The sequence below is a fragment of the Erythrolamprus reginae genome, chromosome 9 (genome assembly GCF_031021105.1).
Source record: "Erythrolamprus reginae isolate rEryReg1 chromosome 9, rEryReg1.hap1, whole genome shotgun sequence".
Classification (NCBI taxonomy): Eukaryota; Metazoa; Chordata; class Lepidosauria; order Squamata; family Dipsadidae; genus Erythrolamprus; species Erythrolamprus reginae.
The window spans coordinates 17,296,553-17,314,052 of NC_091958.1; positions in this window are offsets into that span (position 1 = coordinate 17,296,553).

Consider the following 17,500-nt stretch of genomic DNA (forward strand, 5'->3'; position numbering starts at 1 on the left):
TGAGCCGCCCCGAGTCTACGGAGAGTGGCGGCATACAAATCTAATAAACATAAACACATAAACACAGGTCCGTCAGACTGGTGATCCATGGGCTGGATGAGTGACACACAGGCCACACCCACCCCAGCTTCACAAAGACAAGTTGCGATACATCACGATGTCATGTGACACTATCAAGTTTGACACCCGTAATGTAGAGTATTTTCAAGATAATACTTCATTGCTTTATAAAAGAAATATATATTTTTTCCCTATTCGGAGCAAACTTTAAGGGTTTTTCTTTCTATTTTGTTTGACTTGACTTCTTCAATATGGTAAACCACACTATGGAAGTGAACTGTGTTTATCAATAAAGATAATAATGATACAAGAACTCGTTGAAACTGATCAATTCCTCTGCTAGTGATTTAGAAACACCTGGCAATTTCCAGTGGGGAGTTCTGGCCATTACATGGATGTGTGAATTACATCAAAACCTATTCCATTTTGAACAATCGGTAGGATTCAAATTTCCAAATGGGTTAATCTGATTCATTCAATACAATTTCAAGAGTTGATTTGATGGGGGTAGGGGGAAATCAACAACGCTTCAGGACGTGCTTGGACAGATTCACAAACAATGGAATTGATTTGCCAATTTCAATCCAAATTGACCACTTGATTGAAAAATTTGATTCCCTGCCTCGTTTGGGTTAGTTCATTTCTTGGTGGGGATTTTGACTTTGCTTTGTGAAGGAAGAAGAAGCAGTTGACACAAGCAAAATATTGTGCTGGTTCTTGGCATTAACAGGAATAATGAAAAGCATTCAAGAAAATGCCATTATGCTGCTTGGACAAGGCAAGAGAAAATCATGGATTGGTAATGTTCTGCCGGGCTCTCTGGTAGGAGCCGCCCGAAAATTCAAGGATACAAATTTCAGACACACACAAGTTTGAAAATTCAAAACAATGTTCTTTATCACAAAATTCAAAATAAACTGAGCACTCTTTTTGTATTGTAAATAGCACTCGTCCCAAAACAACCAGGTAGTCTGTACAATTTCCATTAATCAGTCTTTAAGTACTTAGCTAGCAGCTGTGAAGAAATTTCACACCCCTTCTTCTTCCCCAAAGTGAAACACCCACACACTTTGCTCTGCGTTGGTTTCAAAGACGTGAAAAATCAACAAACGAAGTCAAGGCATGATTTCTGAAGAACTGCGATCAGATACTCTTCCACAACGGCCAAACCCACACGCTGCTATTTATAGCAGCAGCCCTAATTACTGGAGCCCCACCCAAACACAGGTGGCCTCTCTTATCTCTGGTAATATGTCCTTACTTGGTCTCTTGTACGCATAATTCTGCACTTGCATGGGTCCGAGACGTCTTCATCCAAATCAATGGAAGATAATGGAGATTGACTGCCTGGACTGTGTGCCAAGCCCCCCTCTTCCAAGTCACTCCCACCTTCTTCTTCATCCGAGAAAACTAAACTCTGAACTTACTCTGTCGGCAATAACACAGGCCTATGACATGTTGAAGTTTCCCCTGCATCCACCTCCACATTCCCTGGGGCAGGAGCTAGGCCAGAGCTAACCACAACAGGTAAAGGAGAAGGGAACTTATCAATAGGAACAACTTTGTGAGATTAGATTAGATGGGATAGCAGCAGTGAAGGGCTACCAAAATTCTTACTACCACACTGTGGGCGTGGCTTATAGAATAGAATAGAATAGAATAGAATAGAATAGAATTTTTATTGGCCAAGTGTGATTGGACACACAAGGAATTTGTCTTGGTGCATATGCTCTCAACGTACATAAAATAAAATATACATTTGTCAAGAATCATGTGATACAACACTTAATGATTGTCATAGGGGTCAAATAAGCAATGAAGAAGCAATATTAATAAAAATCTTAGGATATACGCAACAAGTTACAGTCATACAGTCAACATGGGAGGAAATGGGTGATAGGAATGATGAGAAAAACTAGTAGAATAGAAGTGCAGATTTAGTAGAAAGTCTGACAGTTTTGAGGGAATTATTATGCAGGATGCTCTGCATTTTCTTTCAACATCTTTCAGTGCAAACTGGATGCTCTGGGGGAAAGCTCCATTTTCACTGCCCCACTGCATCCCCCCCCAATCCGGGCAGTAGCCCTCCCCCGGATAGCAGGATCTTTCATGGCCAAATTACCTTTTACCAGGGGTGAAATCCAGTAGATTCTGGAGAACCGGTAGTAGAAATTTTCAGTAGTTCAGAGAACCAGTAGTGGAAATTTTGAGTAGTTTGGAGAACCGGCCAATACCATCCCTGGCTGGCCCCAGAGTGGGGTGGGAATGGGGATTTTGCAGTATCTTTCCAGCATGAGTGGGAAGAGAATAGAGATTTTGCAGTATCCTTCCCCTGCTATGCTTACCAAGCCACACCACACCCACAAAGGCATGACCACAGAACTGGTAGTAAAATTATTTCGATTTCACCACCCCCTTGATAAATGGATGCTTTAAAATGTCAAAAAGGAGGACAGGTGGGAGGACACGTTTCGAGGAAGGACAGAACCTACAAAAGAAGGACTGTCCTCCCTAAATGTGGACAATTGGTCACCTTACTAGTAGGCCACCAACCCTACTGGGAGCCAACATGTGGAGTGTGGAGACTCCTGGAAGGGAGGGGGCAAGGATGGGCCAGCCAGCAATTTAATCAACAGTGTGAAATGACTGAATACCACCATTTAACAAACGTCATAAAGAAGGTCAACTGTAAGTAATAAGGAAGCACAAAGTTAATGTGGTAAACTAATAGCCAGATTATCAGAATAAATTGTGGAAAGTTCCCTATTGCAACAATGGTTCAACTTGATACTTGGCCAACAAGGTCACTGGGTCATCCTTATTGGGTTAAGTCTTCACAGATCAGCAATTCCAAAGTAAATGTCCATGAAAACTGGAAGAAGTCACTAAAGTTCCCTTCTAAAACATTCGGAACAAAAGAAATTTGTTCATTAAAAAGGGTATTACTATTACAGCTCTCGAGCGACAGAAATTCCAACACACTTGGCCTAGATATGTAGAGAAAATGTTTGTACCTTTTCTCTTTCCATTATATAAAAACATTGAAGACAAATTCTCTTGGCTGAAAGTGCACAATTTTTTCTCACTTCAAGTGAGGGTACCTAAATTGAAATATAGTTATTGATTAAATCTTGGGTGCAGTTTCTTCCACTATAATTCAGGCTAGTTTTATGTTGTATAGTTAGGCTGTAAAGGGGATGATTCTACAAAGGACATCACACCATCTTACATACATCCTTGTGATCTTGATTATGTTGCTTAGGATTAAAAGTTCAGCTGGAAGTCAGTTTACATGGGGAGGAATGCACTAAATTCCATATTTATTGCAAATGGGCACACCAAATGAATGATAACCCCCAAATTTGAATGCATAAAACAGTTAGTCATGTCTTGCAAATCAATGATTCTCCATCAATCTGTGGAATTCTGGGGGCCCGTAATGTCACCACAAGTGGTCTAAAAATAAGAAATTTTATGATTTAAATCTTGAGTTAGGTTTTGGTGGTCCGTGATCATGGTGGTTGTAGTGAAAAAAAGCTTGAGAACCAAGGTTGTAAATGATTATTTTTAAAAAGAATACTAAACTAGCTGAATAATGTTAAGTCATGTGGCCTTACCTTAAGTTGTTCAGTTAAGAAAATCCTAACCAAAACATATCAGACATTGAGTCCCAAAGATGCTCTTTCAACTGGATTTTCTGGTTTTTATTTGAAGACCTTTCACTTCTCATCCAAGAAGCTTCTTCAGCTCTGGGTTGAAAAAGCACCTTTAAAAGACAACCATGACCTGGATTGATGAGAGTCTCCATTGACATGGAATATTGAGAGTCATGTCTATATGCTCCATAGTTGAGTAATTCATGACCTTTTCCTTCCGACAAAAAAGTAGAAAGCTTTTATGTGCAATAAAATACCTTATTCCACCAGACTTGAATTTTGGGCTCAGATAGCCTAGAATTTTGTCACCTTCAATCTGATCTAAATCATAAAATCATCAGGACATCACCACAATGTCCTACCTGCCAATGATGTATTCAGCTTCAACCACAATAATACACAAGCACACAATAGATTCAAACTCAATGTAAACTGCTCGAAACTCTACTGCAGAAAATATGACTTCAGCAACAAAGTGATCAATGCCTGGAATGCACTACCTGACTCTGTGGTTTCTTCCCCCAACCCCCAAAACGTTATCTACAGTCGACTTCACCCCATTCCTAAGAGGTCCGTAAGGGGGCGTGCATAAGCGCACCATTGTGTCTATCGTCCCTGTCCAAATGTTCCCTTTTATTTCTACCCATTTTATGTATTCAAATAGTGTTATACTTATACTTATATATTATCAAACACATACTTGACAAAATAAATAAATAAAATAAAATAAATACAGTCCACCTGCATGGAACCTGCATTGCATATCAGACATCGAAAGAGTCCAGAAATATTTCACAAGAAGAGTCCTTCACTCCTCCTCTCACCACAAATAACCTAACTCCACCAGACTCGAAGTGCTGCATTTAGACAATTTACAACTATGTCGTTTCCGATCTGATCTAATTGTAGTTCATAAAATCATATTCCAAAATTTCCTTCCTGTTAGTGACTACTTCACCTTCAACTGCAACAACACAGAAGCACGTAATAGATTCAAACTAAATGTAAACCGCTCCAAACTAGACTGCAGAAAATACGACTCCAGCAATAGAGTGATCCACACCTGGAATGCACTGCCTGACTCTGTGGTTTCTTCTCCAAACCCCAAAATCTTTAAACTTAGAGTGTCTACAGTTGACCTCTCTCTGTTTCTAAGAGGTTTGTAAGGGGTGTGCATAAGTGCACCATTGTGTTTGCTGTCCCTGTCCTACTGTCCTATCATCTTCTTCTTTTATCTGTTATCTAATACATGTTTGATGAAATAAAATAAATTAAATGTTTCTAAAACACCTACATGCTCAATGAGCTTTATCGCATTGTATCTTGCCCTGTTTATTGTGTTCTTAGTTTTTAATGGTATAACATGTTGCATTTTAGCCATAAGCCATAATGTCCTACTGTCCTATTGCCTAATTTACCTGTACCTACTTTGCTAATGTTTATGTTTAGCCCAATATCTACTATCTTGTACATGTCTGACAAACAAACAAGCAAACAAACAAACAAATAAATAAATAAATAAATAAATCTACTTCTGTTCTCATTTAAGAGTGTCTCATTCAGAATAACTTAAATTAGCTGGAAAGAGTTCCCAATTTCTAGCTTGTTAGAGCTTTCTTACTCACTTCAAGATTAAGGAGACTAATGTGTATTAGTAAGTAGGAACTGAAATGGTTGCAAATGAATAAGCTGCAAATAAAATAAAATAATCCAGCTATCCACTTTAAGTTCTGATACCAAAGTTACTTAATGTATAAAGCATAATGCTTTATTTTGTCTTGTTTGTATGTATGTATGCTTTCTTACTATGTTGTTTGTTTTTATCAATGTAAATAACCAATAAAGATTTTTTTTTTAAAAAAAAGATTAAGATCCATAGAGCTGCCAAATTTGAGAGAACCATTGGTAACTTTCCTCTTTTCTTGCCACTTTCTCTTCTTCTGCTTTATCCCTTCTCTTGACTCTTTGGCCATCTTCCTTTCAGTCTCCCAGTGATGATATATTGTGCCACTTCTGAAGGAGTCCACCAATTGTACTTCCTCTGCTTTCCACCCATCAACTAGGAGAGCAATTCTGTGCTAGTTATCCATACATTGCAATGGTGTCTATTCTTCCTAGCAGTGCCCTAGATTCTGCTAGAGCCACTAAAGGGGAAATAATATACTAGGGGAAAAATTGGGGGCACAGATAGGTCGAGCATACATTAGATATTTCTTAATGTGAGAGTTTAGGGGAGGGCAGTAAGGTGCTGCTGCCCCCATGGGGGGGCAGTGGGGGTAGTAAGTTTATGAACTATTTATTGAGTACATAAGTGCACTGGTGTGCCTTTCGTCCCCTGTCCAATTGTCTTTCCTTTCTCTCACTTATCATATATATTTTCTTTCTTTCATATATCCTCTCCTCTAAGTTCACTTTTACCCTTATATATATTACTACATGTCTATTTTTCTTCCTATGTATTTGTGTATTGGACAAATGAATAAATAAAATAAATAAAATAAAACTTAATCAGTTTTTTTAATTGCCCTTCCTTGTCTAGTACCTTAGTATGATCCGTAATTACTTTAAAATAGGAAATAAATACTATGTTTTTACCCATAAACACATTTATCATTTTAATCATTATCTAGAACTGAACTTTTATGGCAATTAAAGAAATTTGAGCTACTTGCCTAATTTATTACCATACTGAACATAAAATGTTACTGTGCTCCTCAACAAATAATGCTGTCTATCATTTGTCCTTTTTGTGGCTATTCAAATAATGTGACTTAATCAACTGAAAAGAGTCCAGGCATCTATTTGGAAATTTATCTTGGTCAGCAAGCCACTCCCATCCAGTCACTTGACCTTTAAGCCACCCCAATCACATGATCGTCAAGCCACTCACACCTGGCCACATGGCCCAAAAGTCACTCCTACCCGGTCACATGACCACCAAGCCACACCCATACAATAAGCCATACACACAGCGTAGCAGTAAAAAAATTGGCAGCCCATCACTGGGGTAGGCCAGGCATAAACCCTATTGCTTTGTTCTACATTAGCTCTACTCACTAAGTTAAATATCTCTGGGACCGCCTTCTGCCGCACGAATCCCAGCGACCAGTTAGGTCCCACAGAGTTGGCCTTCTCCGGGTCCCGTCGACTAAACAATGTCGTCTGGCGGGACCCAGGGTAAGAGCCTTCTCTGTGGCGGCCCCGACCCTCTGGAACCAACTCCCCCCAGAGATTAGGATTGCCCCCACCCTCCCTGCCTTTCTTAAGCTCCTTAAGACCCACCTCTGTCATCAGGCATGGGGGAATGGAGACCTCTTCCCCAGGCCTATATAATTTATGTATGGTATGTTGTGTGTATGGTTTTTTAAAAAAAATTATGAGTTTTTAGCTCTTTGAAATATTAGATTTGTATTTTACATTGTTCTTTGTCATTGCTGTGAGCCGCCCCGAGTCTACGGAGAGGGGCGGCATACAAATTTAATAAATAAATAAAATAAAATAAAATAAATACAAAGAGCTGGGACCAAATAAACAAAAAATTCAGCAACATTCTCTTTTCCTTTCCCACTTCCTCCAAAAGTAACTCCATTCTCTTAGTCTGAATGTGAACGATTGGAGGGGAAAAAATTCTGAATACTTTATTTTCTTTTTTTTTGGCAAAACAGGAATGTAATTAGGCCCTTGGCTCTATGGTGATCTTGGATCATCAGGCGAGTAAAGTGTTTGCTATGTGGCGTGCATCTGCTATTTTCTGGAACACAGCTAATCCTCTTTCTCTCATGACAAACTGGGGGCCAATCGGAATTTATGAGTAGCTGGTTTGCATGTTTGGAGTAAGTGGACTACCCCAGATAAGCAGAAAGCACTTCAACTGAATTTGCAGCCGTGACCTGGGTGTGTCTTTCAGTAAAAGCTGACCAGACTCAATATAGCTTTAATTTTAAAGCTTTTTTATTTTCCTCTGCAATTAGGCTACTGAAAATGAAATACAAAACAGCATTTGTATCCTGAACTTATGCCCTGTAGTATGAATTAAACTGCCAGTGCTCTATTTGTTAATTGCTATCTGAAAAATTCAAAATGCTTCTTAGAATATATATATTGGTCATCTAAATACATTTCTCTTGTTTTAGGGTTCTGGAAGATGCTCTAAAAAGTTTTTTTTCCCCTTTATCAAGAACATTATCTCAGCATCAGGTCACCAAGGACATTTTGTCCCTCATGAACCTATGGATCGGAGCATGCAATTAAAATTACACTCATCTAATTCAGTAGTATTTTTTTAATAATTTGATCATTGTCTTCAATACAGACAGATCTTAAGAGATAGAAATAAGTACAAAGAGTGAATTGCAACTTGGGTGTCCTCCTCGATCCACAGCTGAGCTTAGAGCGCCATCTCACAGCTGCAGCAAGGGGGACGTTCACCCAGGACTGCCTGGTTCACCAATTGCAGCCCTATTTGGACTGGGAGTCTCTTCTCACAGTCACTCATGCCCTTATCACCTCAAGGTTTGACTATTGCATGGAACTACCTTTGAAGAACATTCGAATGCAAAATGCATCCGGGTGAGCAGTCATGGGCCTTCCGAGATACATCCATGTTTTTCCACAAGCTGCACTGACTGCTAGGTGGTCTCCAGACGCAATTCAAAGTGTTACTTATTACCTATAAGACCCTACATGGCATCGGACCAGTTTACTAATGGGACCACCTTCTGCCTCATATATCCTCATGTATCCCAGCAGCCAGTCAGGTCCCACAGAGTTGGCCATCTCCAGGTTCTGTAAACTAGACAATGTTTGGCGGGACCTAGGGGGAGAGCTTTCTCTGTGGTGGCCCCAGACCTCTGGAATCAACTCCCCAGAGATTCATACTGCCCCCAGCCTCCTACAAAGCTTTAAAGGCTCATCTTTGCTGACAGGTTTGAGGTCATTAAGTCTAACACCTAGACCCGGCCGAAGAATGAACTACAGTGATACCTTGTTTTACAAACTTAATTGGTTCCGGGACGAGGTTCTTAAGGTGAAAAGTTTGTAAGACGAAGGAATCAATGGAAAAGCGATTAATGCGTGCAAGCCAAAAAATCACCCCTTTTGCCAGCCGAAGCACCTGTTTTTGCACTGCTGGGATTCCCCTGAGGCTCCCCTCCATAGGAAACCCCACCTCCGGACTTCTGTGTTTTTGCAATGCTGCAGGAGAATCTCAGCAGGAGAATCCCAGCATCGCAAAAATGAGCGCTTTGCTGGCAACGGAAGTCCGGAAGTGGGGTTTCCCAGCGAAGGGAGCATCAGTGAAAAAGCAGCTTCGCAAAAAAATGCAAGTCCTCAAAACCCCGCCTCCAGAACTCTGTGTTTTTGCGATGCTGCGATTTCACTGATGCTCCCCTTGCTGGGAAACCCCACCTCTGGACTTCCGTTGCCAGCGAAGCACCCATTTTTGCACTGCTGGGATTCCCCTGCAGCATCACAAAAACACGGAAGTCCAGAGGTGGGGTTTCCCATGGAGGGGAGCCCCAGGGAAATCCCAGCAGTGCATAAACAGGTGCTTTGCTGGCAACGGAAGTCCGAAGGTGGGGCATCCCAGCGGCGGCAGTGGGTTTGTAACATGAAAATAGTTTGTAAGAAGAGGCAAAAAAATCTTAAACCCCGGGTTTGTATCTCGAAAAGTTTGTATGACGAGGCAAACGCTGTATATGTTTGTTTGATTGAGTGAGTGTGAGTGACAGATTTTAAAAATTGGGGGGTTTTTTGGACTTCTATATGTTTTGTATGCATTTCTGTTGTGAGCTGCCAATTTTGTCTGCTTGAAAATATCTACTTCTACCCCTTCTTTATCTAGCATTATCTTTGGCTTTCTGCAGAAGCTATGTTCGGATAGATTCCAAGCCAAGATATTCGCTAGAACAGAAACAAATAAGAGTTCTTCCAAGGAAATCCACAGGAATGGGGCTGAATGCATGTCAAGCCCAAAAACAAAGAAAGACACTTAGTATTCCAAGCAGATTCCTTCCTTGTTCTATACCTTGTTCTATACCTATAGACAGAATCTTGCCAATCTTTTATTTATTTATTTATTTTGTCAAGTACATATTGGTAATACACAAAGATATAACAATGTTCACATACATGATACTAGTACAGTAGTACCTCTGCCTAAGAATGCCTCTACTTACAAACTTTTTTAGATAAGAACTGGGTGTTTAAGATTTTTTTGCGTCTTCTCAAAAACCATTTTCCACTTACAAACCTGAGCCTTCAAAACTGTAACCAGAAAATGCAGGGAGAAGCCTCTGTGGGGCCTCTCTAGGAATCTCCTGGGAGGAAACAGGGCCTTCACCTTCCCTGTGGTTTCCCCATTGGCACACATTATTTGCTTTTACATTGATTCCTATGGGAAAAATTGCTTCTTCTTACAAACTTTTCTATTTAAGAACCTGGTCACGGAATGAAATAAGTTCATAAGTAGAGGTACCATTGTAAGAGAGAACATTAGGACAGGGGATGGTAGGCATGCTGGTGCACCTATACATGCCCCTTACTGACCTCTTAGGAATTGGGTGAGGTCAACAGTGGATAGTCTAAGGGTAAAGTTTTGGCCACGGGTATAACACCGTGTTCCTGTGTGCCATCCTGATTCTACACTTTTTACCCAAGATAATCCCCATGATTCCTACACAAACATATGCATACAATATAATGGGGAGAATTTGGTGCCCTTTTCTGGTTTTAGTTTCTAACTTCCCCTTAAGTAAGCAATAGATGTGATATCTAATGAAGGACTTTCTGTCATTTTTGTTCTCTTTGGAATTGCAGGCTACAATTAATTTACAGATTTCTTCCCACAACCTAATTCAGTAACAACTAACTTGCATGGGTAATTTAATGAACTCCGTTGCCACATGCAAAAAGTTGCTGATTAAAGCTGGAGACCAATTATAATCAGTGACGGCAACTATCTACCAAGAGGGCTTATTTATTTGTAAATATGTTGTTCTTCAGAACAAAAGTTTCCAAGGTGACTTATAGACCCTTGAAAAAAACTACTACACCGTAACGCAAAACTAAAGTATAATAATCCAAATAAAACAGCAGCTTTAAACTACAAAATATGCAAAACAACCTTGCTGTTCAACAACACACCATGTTTTGCATGCTCATTTGAAGGTGGTTTTTTAAAAGCAATTATTTGTTTGCTGTCTACTTCGCATTGATGTTTGTGCTTCCTATCTTGTTTTTTTTCTCTTTCCCCTTTTTCCCCCTGTAAACTATTTCTGAATTAATTTCTTTTTGAATTAGTTTCTTTTTACGTGCTCTATTATTCTTTCCTGGTGTAATCCATTATACTAACCACTGACAGTATGGGCGAGTCTATTCCATAGTTAGTCTGAGTGTTAATGAGCATCCTTGGCTATTTGATGCTATTTTTTTTCCTGTTTTTAATTTTGGCCATGTTTATTTTTTATATATAAAACTCTGTTCTGTCAGCCACCCAGAGTCACATTTATGAGCTCGGTAACCATATAAATTTATTAACTAAATGAATAACTATTTTATACACTTCCTTAGTAAGAATGAAGCTTAATAATGAAAATCTGCTATTTAATTATCAAGAATAGAATAGATCAACTGCCTACTTCATTATGATCTCCCACAACTAATTTTAAATAAGGTTTTCATTGGTTTCATGCCTTGTTCAAGATGCAATGCAGTTTGTGTAACTTTGGCTTAGCATGTTGTGTTAAACTAGCCATTGTGGATGGTGGAATCAGATAAAGATGACTTGGACGAGGGGATAGATCTGGAACTCATCAAATTTACAGATTATACCAAACTGGCAGGAATAGCCAACTCTCCAGAAGATGGACTCAAGATACAGAAGGATCTTGACAGACTTGAACATTGGGCGCTATCAAGCAAAATAAAATTCAATGGTGAAAAAAGTAAAGTTCTACATTTAGGCAAGAAAAACAAAATGCACAGGTACAGTATATGTGGTACCTTGCTCAACATTAACTGTGTTAGGGTTCTTGGAGTCCTAGTGGACAACCATTTAAATATGAAACAGCAGTGTGCAGCAGCTGCCAAAAAAGCCAACACAGTTCTACGTTACATAAACAGAGGGGTAGAGTCAAGATCACATGAAGTGTTGATACCACTCTATAATGCTTTGATAAGGCCACACTTGGAATACTGTATTCAGTTTTGGTTGCCGCGATGTAAAAAAAGGATGTTGAGACTCTAGAAAGAGTACAGAGAAGAGCAACAAAGATGATTAGGGGACTGGAAACTAAAGCATATATGAAGAACGTTTGCAGGAACTGGATATGTCAAGTTTAATGAAAAGAAGGACTAGAGGAGACATGATAGCAGTGTTCCAATATCTCAGGGGTTGCCACAAAGGAGGAGCAAACCCAATAATGGGTTGCCAAAATTTTCACTGCCACACTGTGGGTGTGGCTTATTTTGTGGGTGTGGCTTGATGCTCATGTGACTGGGTAGAAGTGGCTTGCCAGCCATGTGACCAGGTGGGAGTGGCTTGAGCAATCATCATCGTTCAAGTGAGCTGTTAAGTCCTCGACTTACAACCTCACCAGTGTTGCTCGCTAGGGTGACAATTTGCTTTGTGTTTCCTGCGCTCTACTTCCTGGGTCGCCCCCCCCGCCTCAGGCTGGGTAGCTAGAAAAACGGGTGCCGATCAGCTGTTGAGAAAAGAGGGGGGAGGAAAAGGCCCCCCCTGCAACTCCTGCCGGTGCTGATCTCCCTGCCACTTTCCGAGGAGGAGGACTGGAGAGGGGGATTTAAAAATATCGGAAAGCTGGGGGAGAGTTACATGGTTATTATTGCTGCACGATGTCTTTTCATCTCAGCTGCAGGCAGAGTGAGGGCTTTGCAAAGGGAAAAAGACCACAGTTCAGACCCTTATGGTGCAGCTCGGCTCAGCTCTCCTTTTTTTCCCCTACTACTGTTGCTACTGCTGCATGCTCCTCCCTTTTTTCCTCTTTCCTCCTTCCTGGCCTTAGGAGGTGGCCGTGTGAGGCTGGAGGGGAGCCAGGCAGGAGAGAGGGAAGCTCATCTGAGGCCAGGAAGGAGGAAAGAGGAAAAAAGTGAGGAGCGCAGTAGCAGCAGGAGGGGAATAAAGGAGAGCAGAGCCGAGACCAGTAATCCAGGAAGTGACAGCTGCCGATCAGCTGGAGCTGCGCACGCATCTTCTTTTCCACTGGTGAAACTGTGTTCCACCCCATCCTGCCTGCTGCCCACCCCTGAGTCAATCAATTCTCCAAAGCACCTGAGGGTAAAACAAGAAGCAGTGGGTGGAAACTAAACAAGGAGAGAAGCAACTTAGAAATAAGGAGAAATTTCCTGACAGAACAATTGATCAGTGGAACAGCTTGCCTCCAGAAGTTGTGAATGCTCCAACACTGGAAGTTTAAAAGAAGATGTTGGATAACCATCTGTCTGAAGTAGTGTAGGGTTTCCTGCCTAAGGAGGGATTTGGACTAGAAGACCTTCAAGGTCCCTTCCAACTTGTTGTTGTTGCTGTGATGATGATGATAGATAATTCAACCATAGGTGGATCTAGTCAACTAACTCATGACAGTCATCCATCCAGGATGATATCTAGATACTGTACATCTTTTCATAATTTTCTGCAGAAAATTTTACAGTGCTAGCCCCAGTGATATCTTGCCATATTGATATTACAAATGTCAAGACATCATTGCATCCATTATGAAAATGTGATTGATGAACACTAGGTATTCTTTGCACAATGATGTAATGATTCAAATGTGTGCCACACCTCCCATAATGCCTATCTGGAGGTACCTGCAATTGAATTTCTAACCTTCTGCCTGAAATAAAAATAAAAAGTAAAAAATACATTAATTACAGGTAGTCCAAGTCTTACAATGACTTATTAAGCAACCATTTAAAGTTATGGCAGATATTTAAAAGCTATTCTCAAAGTTATGGCTGCCACCTGCCCTACTGCCACACACATGATAACATATAGGTGTTTGGCAAGTAACTTAAATATACAACCAGTTGCATCTTGCAGTCACAAATTGCAACATTTTTTTTCATTTTCTGGCAGAAATGGATTCATTGCCAGGCTCCAAAAGCCAAGAAACATTCCCTCTATTGTTTCTCCCTTATAAACAGAAATCTTGCAAAATTAAAACAGAGTACTTGAAACATAATACATATATTCTGAAAACTGAAAACTGATTTATCTTGCTTCTCTCTCTCTCTCTCTCTCTCTCACACACACACACAAACACTCCCTCCCTCCCTATTTCTCTCCCCCCCACTTCCCCCCCTCCACCTCCCTCCCTTTCCCTCTTCCTGGGAATGTGGACAATATTCCATCATATTTGTTAAGGACCACATGTTCCTTAATATGATATTTTATGATGGCCATAAAAATCAAATCCATTCATGTGGTGACTTAACCCTGCTGTTCTGTTTAAGAAAAGTAACAAATCTTCTGTTCCCGGGTCACCCTGACCCGGACCGAAAACTCTTCATTTGCAGTGCTTATGTTTGGTCAATTTGAATACTTTTTTCACTTGGAAAGTAGTCTGAACATTTCTGCACACAATGATATGAAAATTGAACTGAAGAAATTAATCCTTATTGGTTTATTTTGCACATAAATATGCCTCCCCCCTGTTTTTGTGAATTTTCTTTAGGTTTATTGATAATTATGCCTGCAAAATACATTCTATTTTACTAAAGTTGGTATGGGATTGGTAGCTTGAACATTTCTGAACATAATGATATGAAAATTGAACTGGAAAAATTTATGCATATTGGTTTATTTTGTTGATGAAATGCACGCCCCCCCCCCGTTTTTTTAAATAGTCTTCACTTTATTGATAGTTTTGCTAGCAAAATACATTCTATTTTACTAAAGTTGGTGTGGGATTGGTAGCTTGAACATTTCTGAACATAATGATATGAAAATTGAACTGGAAAAATTGATGCATATTGGTTTATTTTGCACATAAAGTATGCCTCAATTATTTCAATTTATATAAAAATTATGCTGTTAATTTCAAACTTACATACTTTTTTTTAGTAAAATGGATTTGTTTCATAAAATTAGTTCTCTGGCTACAATGTGGTTGATTTTCAAAAGGATATTCCAAATATTTCTAGACAAATATGTATAAACAGTGACAATAATGGCACACAGCAAGGCCGAGGGGGGGTGGCCCTTTTGTGGCAAAAATAAACCAATAAGAACCATTTTTTTCAGTTCATTTATATTTTTCTTATATTCAGAAATGTTCAATTTAGTATATCAAACCTTTTGGGGGAAAATTCCTTAGGGATTTGTAGCCTTAAAAAATAGAAATTGACACGAAATTAAAAAAGGATGGGGGGAGGGGCTTTTTGATCAAAATAAAAATATAAGTCTCAATTTTTCCAGTTCAATTTTCATATCATTATGTTCATAAATGTTCAAACTAGTTTTCCAGTTGAAAAAGTTTTCAAAAAGACCAAATTCAAGTACCTAAAAAAAATCATTTTGGTCCGGGTCTATATGACCCGAACAGACTAAGTGTGACTTTTTTTTTGCCCAGAAAAAAAATTTTTCCCCCACCCCCACAAATATTTTTTTTGATGGTCAGCATTGTTAAATTGAGTAAATGAATGCCTAAGATTTTAAAGAATATTTCGGATTTGGAGCATAAAAAAATAAAAAGTGAAAATGGTTGCAAGCAGCTGAGGGGGGGGAGGCCTTATTTCTGATGTTAAAAAACCAGTAAGAATCATTTTGTTCAGTTCCTTTATATTTTTCTTATATTCAGAAATGTTCAAGCTACCAATCCCACACCAACTTCAGTAAAATAGAATGCATTTTGCAAGCAAAACTATCCATAAATTGAAAAAACTTTCACAAAAACGGGGGGGGCGTGCATTATATCAGCAAAATAAACCAATAAGAATTACTTTTTTCATTTCAATTTTCATATCATTGTGTGCAGAAATGTTCAGACTACTTTCCAAGTGAAAAAAGCTTTCAAAAAGACCAAACATAAGCACAGCAAATGAAGAGTTTTCGGTCCGGGTCAGGGTGACCCGGGAACAGAAGATTTGTAACTTTTTTTGCCCAGCAAAAACTAAGCCCCCCACCCCCCAAAAAAAATTCTCATAGAGAGAACCCCTGAAATGATGAAACTACATGAAATTTCAAGTTTCAGATATGCAGGGAAAATTTTTTACAGGGACTCAAACTTGGCTTCGGGTCACATACGACCCGAACAGAACAGCAGGTCATGACTGAAGGTCTGGGCTCCGTTATAGTCATAGGTTGAGATTAACTTTCAAGGCTCCTTCTACAATTCAGATGCTTCCAGGTTCCATTTCAACTGCATTAAGTTGCCTTACTCTTACAAGAAAAGAGAATCATTGATTTCTATGAAAGGAGAACCAGAGAGTCACTTTTAGAGTTTATCTGTAAACTGGTTCCATTGTAATCTTCAATAACAATCACAAACCAGGCACTAATCTTTTATCTGTTCTTTTCCAAATTGTTCCTCATGGAATAAACTATCCATTAAAATCTGAGCATCACTTTGAAAACTGTCCATTGTTCATGATAGAGATTGATTCTATTTTTCTTGGAAGACATTTATACTATCTTGAGAAATTTTCTTTTGGTTCTTCTGTCGTTAAAATCGAAGAACCAGTACAAGATGTAGTGGGTAGTCAGTTGGGATCCAATGGAAATAAGTAAATAAGTAAGTAAGTAAATAAGTAAGTAATTTAGTTAATTAGTTAGTTAGTTAGTTAGTTAGTTAGTTAGTTAGTTAGTTAGTTAGTTAGTTAGTTAGTTAGTTATGCCTTGAGGTTAAAAGAAATGCATATAAAGCTCAGTAGAGCTTCTGTCCTCCGGAGTTCATGAAGTCTTTCCTGATAAGTTTTATGCTTAAGACCTTCCACCATTTTTGTAACCCGTCTTTGGACCCATTCAATTTTATCAATATCTTTTTGTAGGTGAGGTCTCCAGAACTGAACACAGTATTCCAAATGTGATCTCACCAGCGCTCTATACAGCGGGATCACAATCTCCCTCTTCCTGCTTGTTATACCTCTAGCTATGCAGCCAAGCATTCTACTTGCTTTCCCTACCGCCTGACCACACTGTTCACCCATTTTGAGAGTCAGAAATCACTACTCCTTCTCTTCTGAAGTTTTTTCTAACACAGAACTGCCAATACAATACTCAGATTGAGATATATATATATATCCACTAAACCAGTGTTTCCCAACCTTGGCAACTTGAAGATATTTGGACTTCAACTCCCAGAATTCCCCAGCCAGCAAATGCTGGCTGGGGAATTCTGGGAGTTGAAGTCCAGATATCTTCAAGTTGCCAAGGTTGGGAAACACTGCACTAAACAACCAATAGGACATCTTGTTTACCTTCCAGGTTGAACCCTTTGCTAAGGACTCCATTATTTAGTATACTACTTTACTTTCATCCTATTCAGTTCTCGTTGCTTTTGGTAATCAACCTTCAATTCCATATTTATACAAAACATTCCATAATTCCACAGATTTTTTTTTCTTTTTTCCTTTCTATTTTTTTCTTTTACCATGCACTTGTTCATCAAGCATTCAATAAAACTTCTCACATTTGTACATTTTCAGTGATTTGAACAGCCACACTGTGCCTTGCAAATTTTGTCCTTTGTCGCCTCGTGTCCCCTTGTGATCAGAATTCTCCCAGGAAGCTGGCAAATTAATACTCCTATAGTTTTTGCATTCCC